The sequence below is a fragment of the Canis lupus genome, chromosome 18 (assembly GCF_048164855.1).
Source record: "Canis lupus baileyi chromosome 18, mCanLup2.hap1, whole genome shotgun sequence".
Taxonomy (NCBI): Eukaryota; Metazoa; Chordata; class Mammalia; order Carnivora; family Canidae; genus Canis; species Canis lupus.
In genome coordinates, this window is record NC_132855.1 from 11,257,976 (window position 1) to 11,281,452 (window position 23,477).

General features: G+C 34.9%; 1 long non-coding RNA gene across 1 annotated transcript; it reads right to left on the reverse strand.

Annotated features, from left to right (window-relative positions):
* Window positions 1-1,322: 1,322 nt before the first annotated feature.
* LOC140609444 (uncharacterized) lies at window positions 1,323-23,224 on the reverse strand. Its single transcript, XR_012011277.1, has 7 exons — window positions 22,705-23,224; window positions 21,765-21,896; window positions 20,542-20,615; window positions 17,127-17,316; window positions 3,359-3,427; window positions 2,640-2,790; window positions 1,323-1,620 (listed from the first exon to the last, which is right to left on the reverse strand). It is a non-coding gene; the product is annotated as an uncharacterized lncRNA (long non-coding RNA).
* Window positions 23,225-23,477: the final 253 nt, after the last annotated feature.

Below are 23,477 nucleotides of genomic sequence, written 5' to 3' on the forward strand. Positions count from 1 at the left end.
TGCCAGTTATTCCATTCACTCATCCCTGTGCTCATGAAAGCAGGTGACTGGGTCAAGTGAATATATTCACAAGTTCAATATGAACTGGGTTTTGTTTGATTCTGGGCCCACAGAGTTAGAAATATTTCCACATTTGAAATCTCATCAGAAAATATGTGTGTGCAAGAAGTGAGTTTATAGTTGTTGAAACTCTTCAAATTTTTTCATGGATTTTTAGTCACTTTTTCTGAGTCATTTTTACTTTTGAGATGTTCAGGCTCCATTCTTATCAAGTGTGGACTGATATTATTCCCCTAGGATACTTTCTTTCAAATTAGACAATCAGTCTGGTATACAGAGCATCCTAACAGTGATTTAACTTTGTCCATCATCTTTGTTGACCAGGATGGCTCAGAAAAGTCTCAATACCAAAAGGTTTGTCTCTGCTACTGTTTAATCTTCTTGCCCTGGAACACCGGTTTATCAGATAAAATATATCTATAAAATGGTTCTGTATTGCTTTAACAAAGTTTATCTGTAAACTTTTGAATGACATCAACATTTCAGTCAAGCTAGGAATATAAAACGTCAGATATCTGTAGTTCAAATTTCGATTTTAAAAGATCTCCTCTTGCTAAGTGTAGTCTACAATAATGTTTCACTCTGAATAATAGCCTAACCTTTGTCAGAAATTAATGTCGACGTCGTTAAATGGGCTGTACAGCTAACTGTGAAGGAGAACTGCTAATTATTACAAAAAAGGGGGAAGTAAATGCATAGAATATGGAAATGTTTGATCTCAGCTAGCAGAACTAAATATAATCCAACAGCCAAATAATACCACATCAGCAGCTCTTAGGATTGGTTTTTGGCTTCTACTACAAATGCACTTTGAAATTTTTCATATGTAGTTCATCGGATGATACAATTTCAGGACCTATAAGGTCCTTTGCACTTAGGGAAATGATAAGCTTTGAAAAATAACAAGTGCATTGTTTTGTTTCCTGCTACTTATGTATAAATTTTTTGTTACACTTCTTTTGAAAGAGAGCAGTTAGGGATAGAATTGAGAGAGTACTGAACATTGTTTTTCAGGGAAAATGAAAATTCATGTCTGCCATAGTGGCCTCTTAAGTCTTCATATACCATAGCAGGAACAATTAGTCTTCTCCCATGCAATGGAAAAGGAAGTTTCCATGAAAAAAAAAAAAAAAAATCACTTATAGAGAGCAGGTTCATTGTGCATGTTCTGAAATGATTGACCTTGAATCCAATTTATTAAAATAATTGTAAAGAGAAGGTTTTATATTTTTAATTACTGGGGATATCATAGAAATGGATAAAATAGCACATAGCACATTTAATTATCAAAATTATATCCCTTAAGAACTCATGGGAAAAAGTCATATACCAAAAATATGAAAAGCCACTCAATCTTTCAATAATTAGAAAGACTGAGGTACCTGGGTGGCTCAGTTGTTTGAAAGTCTGACTCTTGGTTTTGGACCAGGTCGTGATCTCATGGGTTGTGGCACTGAGCCCCGTGCTCAGTGGGGAGTCTGCTTGAAGATTCTTTTCTTTTGTCCCTCCCTTTTGCAGTTGTGCACTCTCGTTTGCGCTCTTTCTCTAAGATAAATAAATCTTTAAAAAAAATCAGAAAGGCAAATTAAAATTTCTCACCTCGAAGTGGAAAATACTTTAAAACTACTATGTGGGGCAGCCCCGGTGGCGCAGCGGTTTAGTGCCGCCTGCAGCCCAGGGCGTGATCCTGGAGACCCTGGATCGAGCCCCACGTCAGGCTCTCTGCATGGAGCCTGCTTCTACCTCTGCCTGTGTCTCTGCCTCTCATTCTCTCTCTGTGTCTCTATGAATAAATAAATAAATAATCTTTAAAAAAAAGAAAAACTACTATGTGGAGAATGTTCAGAGATGGCCTTTTCTTTTTGGCTTGCCATTGTAGAAATCTACACTAACCTCCTGATCAGAGATGCTATTTCATATACATTATTGGAAACCAATCAGGTTTAGGCAACAATTCTTATAAAAGATGATGGTGACAGCATTATTATTCACAGAATACTGAAATACATTTAGTTCATGTTTTGGTAGTTTATTAACTACCCATTAAAGTCATGCATTCAGAGTATACTTAGTAACATATGAAAATGTTAATGACATAAATTTAACTGAAAAACCTGAATAAAGGCCTATGAGTCCAAATTTTAAAAAGGAAATTCATTAACATTTTATGGACAATAACAACAAAGAAAATAAAAAGAAATACATTTGAATGCTAGCAGTGTTTATATTTGGTTAATGAGATAAGAGGTGGTTTGTGGTTCTTGTACACTTAATTTCTAAAAGTTAGAAAATGGACTTATTTTTAAGGGTAAAACTAAACATTTGATAAGAAAATTGTGTCACTGAAAGTCTATTTTTTATGAAGTAAAATTATACAATTCTCTAGGAGAGGTTTAAACTTGGGTTTTTATAGCAGTTAATTTCAAAGTCTTTTGAGAATTGAAGGCTACATTCCTAAAAAGAGCAGTTTCCAAGAATAAACAAACAAAAATAACCACCTACTTGAATGTATACCAGTTTTTATTTATATATTTGTATCTATAAAATGTACCTGAGGAGTATATATAGAGTCTCCTTACCTGTGACATTTCCACGTCTAAAGCTGATATGCTGTTATTGCTTGTGCACATGTGCATGCTGAATAACACACCTTGCAAAAATAAGCAGTTGAAAACAGAAGACAGTGTTATAGTATTGTCATTCAGTTGCTGTCTATGACTTCTTAGTTGCCTGCCAAAAATTAGGTATTTTTCATGAAAAAAATGCTTTTAATGATCGATCAGCTAACAAATTGATTAAGACTTTTCTTAATATTGCTAAACAAAGAATGAGAAGTCAGATAAATATAAACAACTGGATTGTCAAATTAGAGTTACCTGAATCACAGGTCTTATTCAATATCAAGTCTTCCCCATAATTTCAAGAACAGATCCCATACACAAAGCGGAGGAGGTCCTGAACCCCTGGAGCAATTGCCTAGACTTCTGGATCTGGCATTCTCTGGCACAGATTAACGTATGAGGTTTATCGGTAAGGTTTATGGTTTTTTATGGTTTAACATAAAAAAATAGGTGGTTCGTGCAACATTTCCACTTTATACTCAATGCATACAGTTAATGTGCCATATTTCTAGACAGCTCTGTTCCATAAACCCATGGGTTGCTGGTTTGTTTGTCATAAGGAATCCTAGATAACCAGGAATATTCTGCTATAGGCATTCCACAGTTAAGAGTGCTGCTAACAACACATGTTGAGTTAAAGTTACTAGTATGTTCATAAAAAAATCAGAATGGGTTACCTGCTTTCTGTATTTCCAAGACTCATCCACCCTAGCTCTGTAAAGGATGTGAACAGACTTCAGACTGTGCTGCAAAAGTGAGAAAATGTCTCATATGTCACATCATGGTAAAGGCCAGTCCTCAAAGAATCAGTCAAATTATACTTCCTCTCAGAAAAAAAAAAAAAAAAAGTTTTACTTCTTTTTTCAAACGTGTTAAAAGCATTCACTTTCATTCTCTTTTTTAAAAATTTTTAAAAAAGATTTTCACTTATTTATTCATGAGAGACACACACAGAGAGAGAAGCAGAGATACAGGCAAAGGGAGAAGCAGGCTCCATGCAGGGAGCCAGATACAGGACTTGATCCTGGGTGTCCGGGATCATGGCCTGGGCCAAAGGCAGGCACTAAACCACTTAGCCACCCAGGGATCCCTCTCATTCTCTTTTCTACCATCTCATTTTTTAAAAAAGATTTTATTTATATATTTATAAAAGACACAAATAGAGAGGCAGAGACACAAGCAGAGGAAGAAGCAAGCTCCCTGCAGGGAGCCCAATGCAGGACTTGATCCCAGGACACCAGGATCACCACCTGAGCCAAAGGCAGATGCTCAACCACTGAGCTACCCAGGTGCCCCTCCACCATCTCATTTCTAAATGCATTTTATAAAGATGCAACTTTAAGGTCCTATATTTAATCACATTTGCCATTTTAAGGGAATATCCAAAACTCATGTTAATCTGGACTTAGTTTTTTGCAATTGACCAGTTTCCAAATTGTAATAGAATTTAAAATGTGAATATCTTAATAAAGCTACTTTAGGGTCTCATCACTGTAGCATCCTCATCTTTGGAGATAAAATATCCAAAGCTTCGAAAATCCTCTCATCAACCACATTTGCAGGAGGTCCTCCAAAGTACATGATAGATATGATGGTTTCTTTAAATAGAGAATAGTATTAAAAAAAAATCACTAACTGGCTGTGATAGGAAATACTCATGAATTGATCAAATTAAAAGATCTATATTTTCTATACCTCCAAATCTATAACGATCTGTCATACAATCTGTAAATTTAGGGACTCCATGAAGCACAGTGGTGTCATTAGGGAATATGTAATAGATAAGGAAAGACATAGAACCCTAGCCTGGCGTCTTACTCTCTTAGTATAAAAGGCTCAGCTGGCATAGATATTTTGAGTTATCTTTCTGTTGTGTACTATGGAAATTTATACCATTCAGGGAAATGCATCACAGTACTATTAAAGATAGATGAAAGTATGCTTTTTTTTTAAATGAGAGAAAAAAAGAATATAAAAGGGAAGATAGAAAAAGAGTATGGTCAAAATATCTCCATCCTTTGTATTAGGTAGGGCAGTTTTAGAAAGAAAATATAGGGAAGTTGATAAAAATCTGTCCACAACTATGTAATCTGTGCTAGGACACAGTCAGATGACAACTGTATTAAAGTATTAGATTATCTAACAGATAACAAAATATTTAAAAAATGTATGAGTAGATAATACATGATGGTTAGCATCTAAACAAATATCACTCTGCTAGTTATCTCTGATGGAGCTCCGATGTCACTTTAAGTATCTATAATGCAAGGGAAAAGGACCCAAAGAGTGAGGAAAAGTACCTGTAAAGAAGTTGTATCACCTAAATTATAAATTTACTCTATTTTTGGTCTTTTTTTTTTTTTTCAAAGACTAAAGCTAGTGGAGACTTCAACATTTTTTGAATGAAGTTCGATCTTGGAGCTCTTAATCTCAGTGTCCAATAACACACAACATAAAAGTGCTAGTATTTGAACTTTTGATTACTGCCCAATGTTCAATTAAACAATATCCAATAGAAATGTGAAATACTCTTTTATATATATCCTATGGACAATTTCTAGATATTTTGGTATCTGTGGAGGACAATTTCACTTAAGATTTTTGTCTAATTTCCTCTCTCTCCCCCAAAGGGCTTATATTATTGGATATATAAACATAATTAACAGGCAACATTTCTATTTATAGTATCAAGGTTAAGCCAAGATTAAAATATGTATCCCAGGAATACCTGGGTGGCTCAGCAGTTGAGCATCTGCCGTTGACTCAGGGAGTTATCTTGGGGTCTGGGATCGAGTCCCACATTGGGCTCCTGCGGGGAGCCTGCTTCTCCCTCTTCCTATGTCTCTGCTTCTCTCTGTGTGTCTCTCATGAATAAACAAAACCTTTAAAAAATGTATTCCAATACCTTTAATTTAAGAAACAATCACATATTAAATTAAGTGATCTAGATTGTTGCCCACTTTAAACGATTTGTATTTATATTGCATGTTACAAAGACTAAAATTAAACTTGTCAAAAGAAGAAAAATTCCCATTTTCTATGCTAACAGTCATTATTTTGTTTCTAATAAAACTTTCAAAGAAAAAGTTTGCTTTTCACATTTTTGAAGGATTCCTCTATTTCCTCTACCAACAAAAAAGAAGGATTTTTGTGTTTACAATCATTGATTGAAAGGGACTGGCTTATGCTCTCTTCAGATTAATCTTACAATAGTTATTTCCTTGAGCAGCCATCAAATACATAATATTAGCATAAAACCATAATTTTGCTTTTCACTTTTGCCAATATTAAGATTATGCTGCCATCTGATTCATAGGCAGGTTTACAGGCATCCATCAAGTTAAATATATTTTAGACTATAAAAATAAATTACTCATCAGCTTTTTATTAACTCTATGTCATGTATATATATGTAGGCAAACAGACACGTGACCAAGACAGACATTGCTGAATCTTACAGGAGTATGGGGAATTTAGATAGAATTTGTATAAGATTTGCAATTACTAAGAAACTGTTTATAGGATTAAAATACAATCCTGAAAATAGAAGAAAATATGGCTAGGGGATAAGAATTTAAACATCCACACGTTTTGTAGGTAAAAAGTTGATATGTGATTGCATTGGTGGATAAACTATTTAACTTATGATGAAAATGGACCCATATATATTTATTATATGCACATAATGAAAAGAAATGGAAACACACTTAGGAGTTTTCTGAAATCTGAGAGTGTCTTAACCTTTCCTAAGCTATGAGGTTGCTTCCTTTCACACATCCTTCAATGATAATAAAAGTATCATGGTAACTCTCACTTTTGAATAACAACATTATTATTACTAAATACACTAGTTAAAAAGAGAAATTTTGTAAAAAATAATCATTTTTAAAATAGTATTGTTTTATGTAAGTTGGTAGATACATCGCATTGTCAGGAAATCTACCTGATTTAAACTATGCTGTCATATTTTCCTCATCTGAAAAGGTAAAGGAGAGTATATGAAGGAATTAATTCATTTGTTAATTTAATAACATCCATCTGGTGTCCACTAGGCACTCTTCTAAATCCTGGAGATATACTCAGGTACAGATAGATAAGACTGACATCACTTGGTACCTACATTCCAGTGGACAAGAGAGATGATAGACAATGGAATTCCAAGTAATGATAAGTGCTATAAAGAAAAATTTAAAAAGGCAAGGAAAGGAGAATTAAAAGAGGTGCAATTTTAATAGATGGTCAGGGAGGACTCTCTGAGAAGGCAGCATTTTGACAGAAAATTAAAAGACATGCTAAAAGGAAGTCATGCTATATTTGGAAAGATTTCTGAAAAAGCATCAAAGGCTTTGTGAGGAGAAGTATGTTTGAGGAGTAGCAAGGAGATGAGTATAATTGAAGAACATAAAGACAAAGAGAAAAAGGAAGAAAATGTGGTAAGAGCTGTAGCCAAGGGTAAGACTATAAAGAGTATTATAAGCCATGGGAAGGACTTCATTTTTTTTAAAGATTTATTTATTTATTTATTCATGAGAGACACAGAGAGAGAGAGACAGAGACACAGGCAGAGGGAGAAGTAGGCTCCATGCCAGGAGCCCGACGTGGGACTCGATCCCAGGACTCCAGGATCACGCCCTGGGCCAAAGGCAGGTGCCAAACCGCTGAGGCACCCAGGGATCCCCAAGAACTTCAATTTTTAAGAGATCCTAGGAAGATCTTATGTCTCAAAGATGAAAGGTAATCGCCAAATAAAAAAAAAATTCAAAATAAAATGCAATAACTATTTTAAAATAACTTTCATTTAATGCCCTACTCATTCACATGATGTTGAGTTGATTTTGTAGATTTTTATGACCAGATTGATCCATAGCTATTTAATACGTGGAGGTATATAGTGAATAGGATAGTCAGTCACATCTTTAAATGAAACATAGCATTTAAAGAAAAGCCAATCAAAAGTAATTTGCCAAAAACCAATACAATTTTATAAAGATTAATCAGTTGTTTTAAACTGACTTAATTACACAGAATCCTAGACACTACTAAAAGAACGGCTGGCTAAAAAGCATGGCAGACCATAAGTTCCATAAGGAGAGGGAGCAGTTCTAAAACAGCTGTCCACCCTTCTGAAAATTACTATGAAGTTCAGAGAGTAATCACACAGAATCAGTATATGTGAGCGCAATCCGCCATCAGTAATAAAACAGCAACTTACTGTGCTGAGGAAGCTGTTGTTTTGAAAGTGCCCCAAATTCTTAAGAAATATTCAAAAGTAAATACACTCTGGAAACAGTAAGAATCTACCCCCAAAGCTGTAATCACCAAAATGGTCCCACTCAACAAAAAAGTGAAAGGACAATTAACATCAGCATTGTATCTTGTGTCTAAAATATAAATTTTAACTGCTATTTTTATATCAAGTCAAACTATGACATATGTAAATTCTTTAGAAAAAAATGGCTTTCCATTTTACACCTTGAAAAACTGGAACAAAAACACATTGGTAACCCAACTCCTAATATAGATGTGAACACCAAAATGTCACGTTTTGGACTCATCTGAAGGATTCATAAACCTGATTGCTGTCGGTAGTATGTTACCATTACATGATTGTATCTCAACAATCAGCCCAGATTACATAATATTACTAACCCAATAAGATCTTTGAAAATACTTTGATAAATGCTATTCTAGACTACAATCCTACATTTTTTTTTAAATCAGAACATTGCTTTAGTAACCAAGAAACATAAAGTCAAATTAGTTGCTCGAATATGGTCATTAGTTATTCTCAGATGTTTTATGGAAGGAAGTTCCTTATTTTCTGTATTCCATTTTAATCTCAGTTTGTGGCCTCTATCCATTTTGTTTAGTTTATTGAATACCCAAATCTTTTAGAAGACAATTATAAATGATAGGTACTATTAGCCTGTCTTAAGAAATCTAATTTGAAAAAAAAAAAAAAAAGAAAAGAAATCTCATGTGTGCTAATGCACTGCCCTAAAAACATTGCCCAGGATTCTTTTTCTTTTCTTTCCAGTTTTTATTTAAATTCCAGTTAGTTAACATATATATAGTGTAGCATTACCTTCAGGAATAGAATTTAGTGATTCATCACTTAACGTACAACACCAAGTGCTCATCACAACAAATGCCCTCCTTAATCCCCATCACCCACCCACCTCCCCTCCAACAATTCTGTTTGTTCTCTATAGTCAAGAGAGTTTGTTTTATTGTTTGACTCTCTCTTTCCCCCCATTATGTTTATTTGTTCTGTTTCTTAAATTCCACATATGAGTGAAATCATATGTTGTCTTTCTCTAACTTATTTCACTTAGCATAATACATTCCAGCTCCATCCATATCATTACAAATGGCAAAATTTCTTTCTTTTTATGGCAGAGTTATATTCTACTGTGTGTATTTGTATATATAGATATACACACAAATGTCCACTATGGACATATGGGCTCTTTCCTTAATCTGGCTATTGCTGATAATGTTACTATAAACTTTGGGTGCATTGTCTCTCTGAATCAGTTTCTGTATCCTTTGGGTAAATACCTGATAGTGTACTTCCTGAGTCATAGGGTAGTTCTATTTTTTAACTTTTTGAGGAACCACCATATTGTTTCCCAAAGTGGCTGCCCTAGTTTGCATTTCCACCAGCATTGTAAGAGGGTTCCCATTTCTCTGTGGGAGAGATCCCAATGTGCAGGATTCTTGTAAAATCTTTGCAGCTACAATGTGAATTATAACACTATCATTGTCTTCATCTAACAGATGAGAAAACTGAGGCCAAAAAGGACAAATAACTTGCTGATGGTCAGAAAAATCAGAGCGTATGGTCACAGGATACAAACCCTGGTGTTCTGAATTCTAGAGCCAAAGCTTCTGATTGGCATCTTAAACTGCTTTTCAGGGGAAAAGGGGAGAGACCCTGGGTGGTAAGGTTGGTAAATGTTTGAATCTCCATCATGACAGCACAGAAGTTACTCTCAGTAGACACATACAATTTATTTGAGCAATGAACTAATTGCTTTGATGATGAATTAGCTAACTCCCAAGCTCATTATGATATAATTATATTAAATTAATGGATTATAAAAATAAAAATGAGTGTTGCCATAGAAAACTGCATATATTTTACTTGGGTCAAAGATATCAGAGATCTTATTTCTGCACATGAAGATTAATAAATGAATATTAAATAAATTATTAGAATAAGTAAGAGCAATGAATGAAAATTAGGATGAAATTTTTCACTGTTTAGGTTGTTTGTTACCTAAATAAATATTTAGACTCTGCAATATTAGAGACAGTGGTTCCTTAGTGATTAACTATGTTCCCTTTACAAATCCACCCATGATTAAGGGTTAATAAATTTCTTGGTTTTGAAAAATCTCTCCTTAAGAGTATTCTATAGAAAATATGTAAGAACATCTTCACAAAATTAATATCATTGAGGAATCCAAAACAGAGGTAATTATATGTTTAATGTTTAACTTGGTTTTAATTGAAGTGCTTCTTATCACACAGCTGGGTGCTATTAAGAAGGAGCTCTTATATCTGAGTCCATTCACTCTGTAGTATACAACTTTAATTCTATTAATTTTAAACACCAGTTGTACAGTGGTTTTAAAGAATGTTGAGTGTGAAGAATTACTCTACTATCAAGTCTCATTCTATAAAGCTGTCATACTTATTTCAGAAACAACAAAGGGTATCAAAGACTAGAAGCCTATGTTGGTAGACACCAGTTAGATCCATTCTTTCCATATCTAACCATGTTATCTATTTCAAAGCAAAAGGCCAAATGATACATTGAGGAAATGTAATTATCATCACAATACAAAATTATGTGGTATGATTTTGATTTTATTATATTAGTATAGCTTTGAGTCTTCATATCTCATCATGAAGATCAGCCATTTTTAATATTCCTATTGTTCCATATAAAATATAATATTTTAATGGGTGCTATCTCTTATTGCAGTACAGTAAAATTATAGCACCAGAGATTACAACCAGAGCAGTAAAACAATTCACTGAAGAGTAGGTCCAACTACACATGTAAATGTGTGATTTGAAGAAAATTAAAGCATACCGATGTTAATATCATCAAATGCAATAGGGCTTTAGCTTTTATGCAGAAAACTATGTTAATGTATAGACACTTTCACTGAGTCACATAAAATCAATTGCTGCATCAACATGTTATAAAAGGATGAAAGTAAATAAAACCTGGCCAGATTTTAAAGCATCTGAACAGGATTTAAATACAAATCAAAATTATACATTAGGCACATAATAAGTGTTTGGTAAATGAATAAATATGAAAGATAAGAACATATATAATTATTTCTCTCAGTCACTGAACAATATTGTTACTTCAGGGACTGAGGCCTAGAGGTTAACTCCCAAGAGGCCTCACAGGGGCCCTTTATTGCCTTAGTGAATTCCCTTTGGTATAGGACCTAACAGTCAGCTTTGAAGATTCTGCAGTCTAAATGGTACAAGGCACTTAATGCCATCAATCTCCTCTAAAACCAATTCCCTTTAACTAAGTTAATGGCACCTCTTTATAAAGAACAGAATGCTGATTTATTCACTTCAAAGGGGGCATTTCATCCCATAATCTTTACATTTTCTCCCTTTACATAGATCTACACAGGAATCCAAAAATTAAAATGAAGGCTGATTGGTGGACCTTGAACGGAAGAAGCAATCTTTAATGGCTTTGGTCTACAACAGTATGATATGTCCATTTTATAAGCAGGATTCTCTGGCTTAAGGGATTGATGGTTGAGAACTATGTCAGCAAAACACCCTCTCTTGAATATTACTAGTGACTGCTACTACAAGTTGTTGTTGTTTTTAAGATTCGAATTACTACTCCCTTTCTGATTAATACATTTTTCTTTAACTGTCTAATGAGCAGTATCAGGGGTGTTTATCTCATTACTCAACAAGAGGTTTGTTCAGATCTATTATCTGTTGTACCTACAACTTGAATTTAAAGTGTTAGCTACATTGACTCTAAAATACATCTTAAGGAAACTCTTATCTTTATCAGATTACCATATCTATCTAAAAATGTAACATTTCGGGATCCCTGGGTGGCGCAGCGGTTTAGCGCCTGCCTTTGGACCAGGGCGCGATCCTGGAGACCCAGGATCGAATCCCACGTCAGGCTCCCGGCATGGAGCCTGCTTCTCCCTCTGCCTATGTCTCTGCCTCTCTCTCTCTCTCTCTCTCTCTGTGACTATCATAAATTTAAAAAAAATAAAATAAAATAAAATAAAAATGTAACATTTCTACCATGGCACCATGTGGAATAATTTGCTCACTTAAAGGGCCTAAAACTTTCTGCTTCAACTTCTAAGGACATAAACATAATGGGAAGGAGAGAATACATTATTTTAGGATTCACTGATATCTAAAATTCTTGCATCACTGGGTGCTTTAGAATGATTTCTGCATATTCCCATCTTCTCTTCAATTCCAACAGCTTTGGAAAAAAGAAAAAGAAAACTATCTCTTCCCAGTCACCAATACCCAGGGAAGAAATGGAAGGAGTGTTGATCACTCCCTAACAGATTGCTATATACATTATTCTCCTTTGGTATAAGTGTCATTAATATTTTATAAATTATATTAGGTTGGGGGTTAGATTATCCACAATGAGGTCTTTCATATCTCTGTCAATAGTTAGTTGTGTAGCATTTTGCACATTATCTAATCTCATTTGTAAGTGGGGTTACAGAGTTATCAGAAGTTCTTAATGTCATCATGTTTGTGGCATTGACACAATCCTATCGGTAATTATGGCTAATTAACCCAGTGACTCTTGAATGTGTAGTGGGAACACAGATCAAGAAAAGGAAGAAATGTATTAGAATGCATTAGATTTTCAAAGTAGAGAAAACGCATGTATTTATGATAAACCATTAACTGAGGAAGACTAAGATAGATTCCCAACTTTTCACAAATACTAACAATTGCTAGAACTCTCTTAGGTCATAGAATTCATAATGTCTTTTATATCTGAAAGGTAAACATATATATATATATATATATATATATATATATATATATATATATTATTTGTATATATATTTGCAACTATAGCCACAGCATTCATAGGTTACGTCCTACCATGAGGACAAATATCCTTCTGAAGGAGTAACTGTTATCACAAGCTTACTCTCAGCAATTCCCTATATTGAAACCAATCTGGTCGAATGAATCTGAGGCGGCTTCTCAGTTGACAAAGCAACCCTAACATGATTCTTCGCGTCCCATTTTATCCTCCCATTCATCATTACAGCTTTGGCCATAGTCCATCTTCTATTCCTACACGAAACAGGATCTAACAACTCCTTAGGAATTTCATCCGACTCAGACAAAATCCCATTCTACCCTTACTACACAACCAAGAACATCCTAGGAGTAATGTTCTTAATCCTAACATTAATATAACTGGTCCTATTTACACCTGACCTACTAGGAGACCCGGACAACTATATCCCTGCAAACCCCCTCAATACTCCCCCACATATCAAACCTGAATGATACTTCCTATTCACCTATGCCATCCTACGATCAATTCCCAACAAACTAGATGTACTCGCTTGTATATATATATATACTCATATATATATATATATATATATATATATATATATATATATAGAGAGAGAGAGAGAGAGAGAGAGAGAGAGCTCTTCTTTCTGACAGTCCCAGTTCTCGGTAATGGTATAAATTTTTTCTGTCACTCAAGATTAAAACCTCAGGTTTATATTTGTTTGTTTTTTTTCTTTACTTCAGCACATTCAATTACATGCAAGCCCATAATAATTTCTTTGAATTATACCTACTATCCTTTCTGATGCACATCAACTATTCAATTCTAGCTCTGGCTTTCTCTGACATGGACTTTTTTTAAAATTTATTCATGAGAGACACAGAGAAAGAGGCAGATATATATATATATATACCGATAGATGACAGATAGATGATAGATAGATAGATAGATAGATAGATAGATAGATAGATAGATGATAGATAGATTAGATAGATATCAAGAACCAGTAGATTGTAGTAGCTTTGGAGTCTCCATTTTTCCCCTATATTACACTTCTGCTTAAAAGTTGCTGAATACAGAAATGATTGCTTGATGTGAAATCACAGCTTCTTATAATTCATGGGCTAAATATGTGGGGGTATGAAACAATGTAGGTGTAATGATTCGACATTAAATTTAATTTGGGTTAAAATTCCACTGAAAATTTTTTTTTGCTAAGGTATTCTCATTCTTAGGATAAATAGTTGAATTGATATACACTCATAAACACTTTATTGGGAAAAAACAAGCATTTAGCTATGTCTCTGGCCAGAACTAGAACAGCTTTCCATTATTACACTTATGACTGACTTCAAACATTAAAGAGAGAGAGTCACATATGAGGCAATGTGGAGTTCAAGTCACAGAGCAAATATTTTCCATTTTTTTTACATCAAAGTTCAATCAATAACTTCATATCAAACCTGAATGATACTTCTTATTCGCCTATACCATTCTAGGATCAATTCCCAACAAACTAGAAGATGTACTCGCTTGTATATATATATACTCGCTTATATATATATAGCTCTTGACCTTTGTTTATGCATTAGTCAAATATAGAAAAATTAACAAATACACAGGAAATGTGATGCTTTCTTAATTTAATTAATATTCATAATATTCATTATGTGTATGAATAATGGTTAGCAGACAACCACAATGGGGGAGGGGATTCTTTCCTTCCTCCTTCACTTCTTCCTCTCCTCCTTTCTTTCTTCTCTTCTTTCTCTCTTCCTTCTCCATATTATTTTTAAAGTCTAGTATACCAAAATGAGAATTTGGTGGGAGGAAGAAATTAAACTCTAATTTACACCCTAATGTCTCTACACATGTGCCAGTTTGATAGGAAATGGTAGTCCTAATTAAACTAAGTAGTCCCATCTGGATAAATAATAATAAGTGAATAATGAAAAGCATATTGTGCATCATTGACTTGCATATATAAAAATATCTTTCTTTCCAAATTAGCTCTTCTTTCTGACAGTCCACTTCTGGGTAATGGCATAAAATTTATCTGTCACTCAGGATTAAAACCTCAGGTTTACATTTGTTTGTTTTTTTCTTTACTTCAGCACATTCAATTACACGGAAGCCCATAATAATTTTTTTGAATTATACCTACTATCCTTTCTGATCCACATCGACTATTCGATTCTAGCTTGGCTTTCTCTGACATGGACTTTTTTTTTTTTTAATTTATTCATGAGAGACACAGGGAGAGAGGCAGAGACATAGGCAGAGAGAGAAGTAGGCTCCATGCAGGGAACTAGGGAACTAGGACTCCAGGATCACACCCTGGGCCAAAGTCAGACACTCAACCACTGAGCCACCCAGGCGTCCCTGACATGGACTTTTGTAACAGCTTCCGAAATATGCTGGGTTTAATAAGCATTGATATCCTCATTTCACATCCTTGTGACAGACAAATCTGAACTGGACAATAATTCAAAATGATAGATTGGTAAGAGATGAAAAGACCAGACAAATAGAATGCTAATAGTTAATTAGGGCTTCCTGCATGCTAGGAATTATTGTTTTTAATCCTTAGTAAAACTTGGAGGATTTCTAGTAGTTTAGTATACATGGCTAATTTTTATGAAAGAATTTTGTGGCATTAAAAAAATTGCTAAAGATTAGTGATGCCAAATAAGTTTTTGATCAGTGTCAAAGAGAACTTGTACTATTAATCTGTGCAAACATTCATTCATGTTTTCTTTTTTTTTTTTTCATTCATGTTTTCAATTTTTATATCTACTTTGTCCTTGGCTCTTAATTTCCTCTATTACTATTTTACACTATATTCCAAGTTCTACTTATTTTAATGGCATCAGAAAGATAGAAAGTGAAAAGATATTACTTTGCTGGATAGCTAGGTGAATCAATGATTGACAAATAAGGGTAAAAGCCCATAAGATTTATTTTCCATTGCATTTCTTAGATTTCAACAGCAGCAAGTATTCATAACTAAAATATTCACCTAATTTCAAAGGACTTTAAATTATTCAAATAGCTAGAATTTTAAACTTGTATTCTATCTACTTTTAAAAATGTTTGAAACATACTGCAAAAAGTAAAATCTACAGTATGGTTTTTTTTAAAAAATAGTAAATTATGTACCAGATGGGAATAATCTGATTAGCATCATAGAGTAGCTAGCTAGTTCAATAAAACTTGAATATTGACTCGGTAACTGAACACCTACTATGTATTGGGCTCTTTGATATAAAAAAAGAATAAAATAGACCCTTTGTCTTCTAATTTATATGGTTTAATTCAGGAGACAAACATATATAAGAATTATAATGCAATATATTACCACAGGTATTAATTTAGACTTCCTAAGAAACAACTTCAGATTGTTAGTGGCTTAGAAAGTAAACTATTGCTTGCACACAGGTTTAGCTGAACTAGCCTTGGCTGGACTTGATGGCACAGCTTCAGCCTTTGCAGCATCTGGGCCTGTCTCTAAGCCATGGATTGGAATGAGATCTGCTCTGTTTCTACCATCTTCTTTTTACTAGTGGCCACATGGGGCATATTCATTTCATGGAAAATGATACTGGTACAACAAAACAAGCCAAACTATGCAGGCACATTTAAAACCTTTGTTTGCTTCAAATCTGCTCATATCCCTTTGGCCAAAACAAGTGACATGGCTAAGCTCATGCATTTCAGGAGTGTATACAAACCTCAAGAACGATACAGAGACAAGTAAGTATCTGCCAAACAACTCCGTTCATGACTGCACTATGTAAGAAAGGAAACTCTTAAGTGGGCTTCCAGTCTGAGGCTGGACTTTATTGTACAATCAAATGGGAAACTTTTGAAGGTACTTGTCTTTCTTCCTCCCAAGTTACCTCTCTTGGGTTGGCTTCTGCTTTAAATGATAAGAAGTAATAAGAATCAGATGAGGTTTATTCCAGGACACTGATTAATGACACTGATTAAGCTCCATTTACTGGTATGTATTTTAGTAGACACATGAAGTGGCTCCCTCAGTCACCCACATCTTATTCAGTCTAACCCAGCTCCCACATTGTTGCTGATGCTCTTCTACTCCTTGACAAACTGACCCAGGAAGAACTGGCTAATAGCAGGTTATGTCATTTTAATCATCCTCTACCTTATCATCCATTGAATAGGCCCATGTTTGGGGCTCAACAAATGGCTTATGTTAAGATTTTAAGATCTGATCTTAGAGGACAAAGAGTATTCTTTCCTCCATACACAAAAGCCTATGAAAGTATAAAATTACATCAAAGCTAAAAAGGCAAGGAAAAATTTAGTAAAGACTATTACCATAGGGAAGAGAGACTGACCTCAACGCCCTCTGGAAAAGGGCTGGAGAATGGGGCGCCTAGCTCAGTCAGGTAAGTGTCTGCCTTTGACTCAGATCATGATCCCAAGGTCCTGGGATGGAGTCCTGAGTTGGGCTGGGCTCCCTGCTCAACAGGGAGTCTGCTTCTTCCTCTGCTTCTCACACAGCTCATGTTCTCTCTCTCTCTCTCTCTCTCTCTCTCTCTTAAATAAATAAATAAATAAATAAATAAATAAATAAATAAATAAAAATATTTTTAGTAAGAAAAAAAGGCTGGAGAGTTCTTAAGATCTAAGGTCTTAGGCCATCTAAGACTAATTTTGCTAATTGAGCTTACTCAAAGGAAAAGTAAACTTTTCCTTTCATCACAGGAGGTAGTTTTACAACCATGTTATAACAAAGATTCCCAAGTAATTCATATGTTATCATGATATGAAATTTTCTATTCTTCATATGATATAATTTCTTGACCTTCTACCACCAACCTAGCTCTTCCTCTGTTTATACTCCAGTGCTGCAGTTTTGGGTTTTTTTTTGTAAAAGGATGTCTGAAATTAAATTGTTGATTTCTAATATATATATAATATTTTATATAATATAATATATAATATTATATATATATATCCGGCAAGCAACTGGAGGATGGCCATACTTTGTCTGACTACAACATTCAAAAGGAGTCTACTCTTCATCTTGTGTTGAGACTTCATGATGGTGCAAAGAAAAGGAAGAAGTCTTACACCACTCCCAAGAAGAATAAGCATAAGAGAAAGAAGGTTAAGCTGGCCGTCCTGAAATACTACAAGGTGGACAAGAATGGCAAAATCAGTCGCCTTCATCGAGAGTGCCCTTCAGATGAATGTGGTGTTGGAGTTTTTATGGCTAGCCACTTCGACATACAATATTGTGGCAAATGTTGTCTGACCTATTGCTTCAACAAACCAGAAGACAAGTAATTGTATATGGATTGATAATAAAAGAAGTGAACTGATAACAAAAAAATTAATATATAATTTAATATTTTATATTTAACTAATATAATTAATTTACAATCAGCTGAGGCCTCTTCTGCTCTAAATTAAATTGCTGGTCTTAGCTTTAAGTCAACTATAATTTTTATAAAATTTTTTACATAAAATAGTTTAGTTTTTTCTCCAGAAACCTCTAACAGGTTTTTCCTCCTCATTAGCATCAGTGAACATTCCTTCTCCTATGGGTTTGAAATGATTTAGTGACTATTTCTTCTGAAGGTTTAGTTGAATGTTCTATAAATGGAACCTCATTTTTGTTTTAATCTCAGTCTTTAGTTTGTCTCCTCATTCTCTTCAGGGTATCTTGTTAATCTAAAAACTGCTAAACACTGCTCAAAACATTTTAAATTCCAGATTTTGTTGTTTTGTCCATCTTATTTACTAAATTTTAATCCTCTCTAGTCAGCCAAATGTAGAATGCCATTTCTCAAATTACTGCATATTTTTCTTTAGACAATTGATGGCTTGTATATATGACACTTATGCTTGTTTACTAACAAACACCATAGATCCCACAGGCTGTTCACATGAGTAGACATTTTCTGAGATTTTTAGATTCTTATTTTTTCCTTTTCATTCTTCAGCATAGACTTTTTGTTGTTTGGATGTTTCTGAGAAAGCTGTCTTTCATTAATTTATTCATCCTTCTATTCTTATATTGTATATTCTGTCCTAACCACAAAATGCTAGAAGGTGGCACAGAGAGATACTGAGGAACAGACTTTACACTATGGGAGACCACTTCTTAACAGAACAGGGAATTTATATAATAGTAAGTCTACTGTTAAATGTTACAAGAGAGATACATACAAGAGAAAAACAACAGGGTCAACAAAAGCTTCTCAGCAGAGGAGGCCATTGCCTCTAAAAAACAAGTCTGTGGAGCCACAGAAGGAAACAAAGTTTAGGCAAGTTAATCTGCATTTGCTGAGTGTTAGTTTTTTTTTATTGGTGCACTACAGACTTTTAAAATAATAATCTAAATGCCTTGCTCTCTTGCTTTGTATTTTGTTATAACAGCTCTGGCCCATTTCTTGAGTGGCCTATCTTCTTATACTCAAGCAAATGGTCAGGAACACTTTGGTGAATTTACTTAATTTACTTTATATCACCTAACTCAGAATATCATAAAGATGCTTGTCATATCAAAGATAAGCGTGAAAGATGTTCAACTTGTTTTGAAGAGAGGAATTAATTTTAGTTTGGCCATCATTGCGGACAATGTAGTGTAAAGAAGGAAAGACATTAGGGCAGTGATGTTAGCAAGATGGTGGAACAGGAATTTTCAGTGCTGGTTCCTCACAGAAAAATGATTTTTGACAACCACCCACAGATGAGAGTACCATTTTGGTCACTGGGGAATTTAGCAGAAAGGCCACAGCACTCTGTTGAATAAAAAAAAATCTGAGAATAGATGCATTGAAGAGGGTAAGAAGAACAGTTTCAGTTTACATGCCTCACTTCTCCTCCAAGAAGAGAAAGGTGTGAAGAGAGATTCCATCAACCTGAGATTTTTCCAATAGGGGAAAGTGAGAGTGTAGTGAGTGTCCAGCTTCTCCAGCCAAAGGGGGCACTGTTCAAGAGACCCACTTCATTATTGCCCTGCCCAGAAAACTGGGGAGATCAGCAGGGTGAACAGTCTAGGAGTAGCTAGGTGCAGGGAAAAGGGGTAGGAGCTCACAGCAGCTGGGGTACAAAACTCAACAGAGTTTTGGTTTTTACTAATTGCCTTATGGACTCCATCAAGAGGGCTTCCTATGAACTTAGTAGGACATAGTAGATCCCCAGCACTCTGTGTGCCTCCCCAAGCTGTAATAAATACCCCAGCAGAAGGCATTTGCAAACATCAATAGACTATATGCAAACACATGCAGATAGCTGCTTGACTTTGCTAGACTTGGGGAAAACACAACACCTTCAACACTTGAGGACAGTGACCAAGGAAAATTACATTTAAGGTTCTCAGCCCCTAGAATGGCTTTATGGGATTTAGAGAAGGTATATAATTCTACATAATCTACTTCTGTACATATATCCAAAGGAAATGAAATTAGGATCTTAAAGAGGTATTTGTACCCCGTTGTTTATTGCAGCACTATTCACAAAAGCCAAATACGGGAATAATTTAAATATCCATTGCAGATGAATGGATTAAAAAAATGTGAGATATACACCTATCCAGATCTATATAGATATATAATGGAATATTATTCAGCCTTTAAAAAGAAAAAAATTAGCAATTTGCAACAACATGGATGAACTTTGAAGATATTATGCTAAATGAAATAAGCCAGTCACAGAAAGGCAAATACTGCATGATCTCACTTACGTGTATAGTTTTAAGAAGTCAAACTCATAAAAGCACAGCGTAGAATTGATATTTACCAGGTGCTGAGAGTTAGGGGACAAAGGAAGGTGTCAGTCACGAGGTTCAGAGCTTCCATTATGTCAGATAAGTGCTGGAGAAATGATGTATAGCATGATGACTCTAGTTAATAATGGCATATTGTATACTTGAAATATGCTAAGAGAGTAGATATTAAGTGTTCTCACCTCCCTCCCCTCACACACGGTAACTCGTAAGGTGATTGACGTGTAATTAGCTTGATTTACAATCATTTACAATGTATACATATGTCAAAATATTATGCTGTACACCCTAAATATATATATATATTTCTAATTTGTCGATTATACCTCAATTAAACTGTGGGGCAAAGCAAGAAAAGAGAGTAAGACATTGCAAAAAGTTTATCTACTTTTTAAAATAAATATTTCCAAAGTACTTGATCCTCCTTTTGAAAGTCTATGCTGAGGTACACATTTCTTTTATTTTTAATGTAGTTGTTTCTTTGTGGATGAATTATATCTGGGAAGCTGAGTCTACTTAACTGAGTTGTTCCCACACCATAATGAAAGAAAGGGATGCCAGTATCCTGGAACTAAAAAGCCTGCCTTTGAATGTTCATGACAAAACAAAAGCAACCAGAAAGCAGCATCAGCAGAACATACAAAAGCAGCAAAAAAGAATTGCCAATCATTCCATAACCTTACGAAAATTTACTCATTGAAAATAAAATGAAAATTTATCCTTCATGCTTACTGAAAAGAACAGTGGTGCTCAAATTTGGTCCCCCATTGGAATGAATGCTTTACTCGACAGGATAACAAATGAAAATTGGATCAGGGACACATTTTCAATGAAAAAGACACACTGCCAGATGGCTTCTTGGCAAAGGAAAGGGAAGAGTTGATTAAACTGTCATGTGATGACTTCAAATTCAGCAAAGTGCAGTTTAGCAACTTTTTGTTGAGAAGGATAAAGGAGGACATTCAGGTACTAGGCTTGGTTTTGACAATAAGGTTTAAGATTCCTTTGCGGTTTTACTGGTTTTCTGCCATTGCTTGCAATAAGGGAAAACACAAAATTAATCTCAACCGAGAACAAAATTTCTGCTGAAGAGAACTTGAGTTTCTCTAGAACTAATTCTTTGAAACCTTGGTGTCAAACACACTCTTCATAAGGCATGTTTTACTTTTCAAGAAAAACATAATGTGCATGTTCATTTACAGGTGCTGCTACCTCAAGGTGAATTAGAATTTCGTACCTTTCAGATAAGAGGGGTATTATAAAACTTCCACCAAAATACAAATATGTTCCCTAAGGACTTGTTATCCAGTTCATGTACGGGAGAAAAATAATTTTCCTTCTACTTCTCTGGGCTCTCGGCTGAGAATCCCTGTAACAAAAGACAGATTAATAGAACAACAAACAGAAACTTAATAACATGTATACCTCCCGTATATATGGGATAAACCCAGAAAACTGAGTAACTCTTGAAAATGGCCCAAATCACCACCTTTTTACTTTATTTTTTAAATATTTTATCTATTTATTTGAGAGAGAAAGAGAAAGAGAGCAAGCACAGTGGGGAGGAGGGTGCAGAGGGAGAGGGAGAAGCAGACTCCCGCTGAGCAGGGAGCCCAATGTAGGGTTTTATCCCAGGACCCTGAAACCATGACCTGAGCCGAAGGCAGAGGCTTAACTGACTGAACCACCCAGGCGCCCCCAAGTCACCACCTTAAATACCATTTCCAGATAAAGATAAAAGATGTTGGAGTGAGGGAGACCAGGTACAGAAGGTTACCAGAAAAGGCACAGTAAATGAGGTTATGGCTTCTATGTAGACTTAAGTCCATGCCTTCTCCAATGATGAGAGTTTCTAGAGATGTATCATTATTCTCTTCCTACTATGGAGAAAGGCACACACTACAAATGGATATTTCCCTTATAAATGTAAATCTCTGTTACAAAATGGTAACTTCCACTCCTGGTTTTCAGAGCTCTTCTTGCATCTGCAGCCTCTCAAAAATAATCAGCCCCAAATAATTCAAATGCCAAAAAGTATATTTGAAGATGGTAAGTGCTGCCCCCCTTCATTTGTCAATCATCTTTCTCCTTTCCTCTAATAGGAGATTCCTAGTTTCTTTCCTAACTGTACTGGCCCCCGTACACAAGAGTTGTCAACTAGATGGTTTTTCACCCACCTGGCTTGGGGGGGCCAACAACACATGCACTTGGATTCTGTGCTTGGTGCAGGGTTGGGTATATAACTCAAGGAGAGCAGTCCACATCAATTTTGGAACTAGAATGGATGCTGAGAGATGACTCTTCTCCTGATGCTCCTGGATACTAAAAACATGGTAGACAATTGCTGCCACATAGTGAAAGCCTGCCTAAGAATAAAAGAACACCCAGAAAGTAGAGACAATTATGAGAGGAAAAGCCAGACATATTTCTGATGGCACTGATTCCATGCCAGGCTCCTGCTTTGCTAAAAAGTACCTCCGATCTTATAATTTTCAATTGTAAGCCACTATTATTAAGCCACTTTAATTATTGAGATTCTGTCTTAAAAAAAAATAAAAGAGTGTCTTGACTAAAACACTAAGAATCTGCGTTTGGGAGGTGGATGATCTCTATATTTGTTTAAGAGAAAAGATATTCACATCAAACTAAGAACAAAGCATCCCAGAACAATTTCTGGAATAGAGCAATATCCACAGAGTCTGCAGAGCCACAGATCTTTGAGGTAAGACATTATATCATACATAAATTCTTATGTCCTCATAGTGTAGGACTCATAAGATTTTTTAATCTAATTGAATACTAGATTCCTTGCCTATAAAATATTATATATGAACTCATCAGAGAATACAGTTTGTACCTATTAAACTCATGAGTAAATTATTTCTTATCTTACTTCAGTTTATTTTTGCCTTAAGTGTTTTTGTTTGTTCTCATGTTCTTGTCTGACTCC